The sequence below is a fragment of the Rhipicephalus microplus genome, chromosome 6 (assembly GCF_043290135.1).
Source record: "Rhipicephalus microplus isolate Deutch F79 chromosome 6, USDA_Rmic, whole genome shotgun sequence".
NCBI classification, from domain to species: domain Eukaryota; kingdom Metazoa; phylum Arthropoda; class Arachnida; order Ixodida; family Ixodidae; genus Rhipicephalus; species Rhipicephalus microplus.
Window position 1 is genome coordinate 85,276,129 of NC_134705.1, and position 2,098 is coordinate 85,278,226.

At 55.4% G+C, this 2,098-nt stretch overlaps 1 pseudogene; it reads right to left on the reverse strand.

The window, feature by feature from the left end:
- Nucleotides 1–232: 232 nt before the first annotated feature.
- Nucleotides 233–407, reverse strand: LOC142766424 (U2 spliceosomal RNA; annotated as a pseudogene).
- Between the last annotated feature and the right edge of the window lie 1,691 nt (nucleotides 408–2,098).

Here is a 2,098-nt window from a genome sequence, read left to right on the forward strand (position 1 = left end):
TAAAAGAGACCCTCCATATATGAAATACACACGGAAACATTTATTTTCCCAGAGCAATCGTAAGTGTAAACACAGCTAGCGCACTCCCTGCACGCGAATACCGCGTCAGCCGGGGCGGCGTGCCGCCACCGTCTCGGACACTCGACGCACCCAAGCCGTTTACCCCGGTATCATGGGTAAATCCGAACACTCCTTCTATCATTGAATTTATTGTCGAACTCACCCCGCAGGGGGTGAGTGGGCCGATCCCGGAGGTAGTGCAATACCGGGCCAACCCGTGGCGGAGGTGAAGCAAGCTTCAAGCACTCCGCCGCATCACAAAAATAAGTTTAATATCTTGGATCCAAATAGGATCCGTATCAGATATTAAGCTGATAAGAACAGAGTGAGGTTGTCAAAAGAGGCAGCACACAAGAGAGGGAAGTAGAAGTCTCGGCCTTGCTGGCCCGACCAAAGGCCGCCCGGACCTCCGGGACCACCGGGCCAAACCAAGGGTGCGGCGCCCTACCGGCTGCCCCAGCGTCCACCCTTTCTCACCAAAGGGCTTGGCCAGTCGCCATGGCTTAGAGCCATGGTGGAGCTGCAATGGAGCAGGCCGGCAGAGCAGGGGCTGAGCCGCACGTCCACCCAGGGCCGGGGAACCCTGGGCTTAGTCGGGAAGGCCGCCTTGGGCGACCACCCGCCAGCTAAGCAAGCGACCCCAGAGCTTATAGCTCAATACAGCGGTGATAGCGGGGTGAGCCTTTTGCCCACCGCGGAGCGTCACTCCCCTGCTGCCGCACCCCGAAGTGAGGCCACCAAGTGGATCCCGCAGGCATAACACCTTCGCGGGTCCAAAGACCCCAGACAGTCCTGCTGGAGAGGCCAGGCGGTCAGGGGTGGGTTTAGACCCACGCCCTAACCTCAGGACAGGGGAAGAACGTATAAGTTGCGGTGCAACTGCCCAGTCAGCTCCCGAAGGAGCCCGGTTTGGATGCACCGCAAGCGTAAGAAGGAAGCGTGAAAAGAGAAGCGAGGGGAGAAAGAAAAAAAAAGAGTGAAAAGGGTTGTCCCCCCTCAAGGGGGGGCATCCAACCCCGGCCCAAAGGCCAAAAATGTAGTCCCGAGAGGTAGGACTACACTTTGATCTTAGCCAAAAGGCCGAGAAGCGATAATGTTCGCCACACTTTGATCTTAGCCACTTTGATCTTAGCCAAAAGGCCGAGAAGCGATGCAATTCATTAGCACGTAATTAAAATCCATTCTTTCACACCTCGTACTTAGTTCTGGCCAAAAGCCGGGCAAACAGTAGCAAAGCAATTCCGACGTCCACCCATGCACAACCAGCATTGTGCACCGACAGCGGCAGCGCTGGCTTCACGGCATTGCTTTTATCCCCAGTCCGCTTGAAGTTTCTAGTTTCGCTTACAAACATGTTAAAACTGAAACCTTCTTTTTCCCAGAGGTCGAAGCCACGCGTGCTTGCTTGCATGCGTACTCTCTATGCGCCCATGACGTCACACCAAATGCTTGCTGGCGAACATTATCAGGCATGTCGCGAGGGATGCTACAGCATTTGTTTTAAAAACTGATGCATAGTGTACATGTCCAACTCGAGCACCAAAGTCTGGAAGGAAGGAAAAAAAAAAAAAAAAATGACTGTGCAAAATGTGAATACGTCACCCATCCAACATGGCTTCTACGCCGGCTGCCCAAGCAACGCCTCTGCAACGACGCCCACAATCATCGGCAAAAAGGTGGTGCCTTTGGCTGCTTCAGCACGCTCAACATATGCCTTGCAAGTTCCGACGTGGCGGAACACCGCACCGAGGTCGACGAAGGTCCTGCCGTGAAAGGCAGACCCGGGAATGCGTGCGAAACGTCTACCGCGTGGGTTGTGAAGCCGGTGAATGAAGGATCATGTGGCAGAGGGTGACGGAACGTGAGTGTGCGACTTGACGCTGCGATGTCGTTCAAGCGTTCAACGGGCCGGCAGGTTCTGTCTGTCGTGGTCGAAAACGTCCGAGTTTTGCTGATTCCGAGGGGTAGGAGTGCTATGGTGGCGTGTACGAGGCGCTGGTGCGGCGCTCCGTCGATCGTGCCGGACGGACATGAGGCG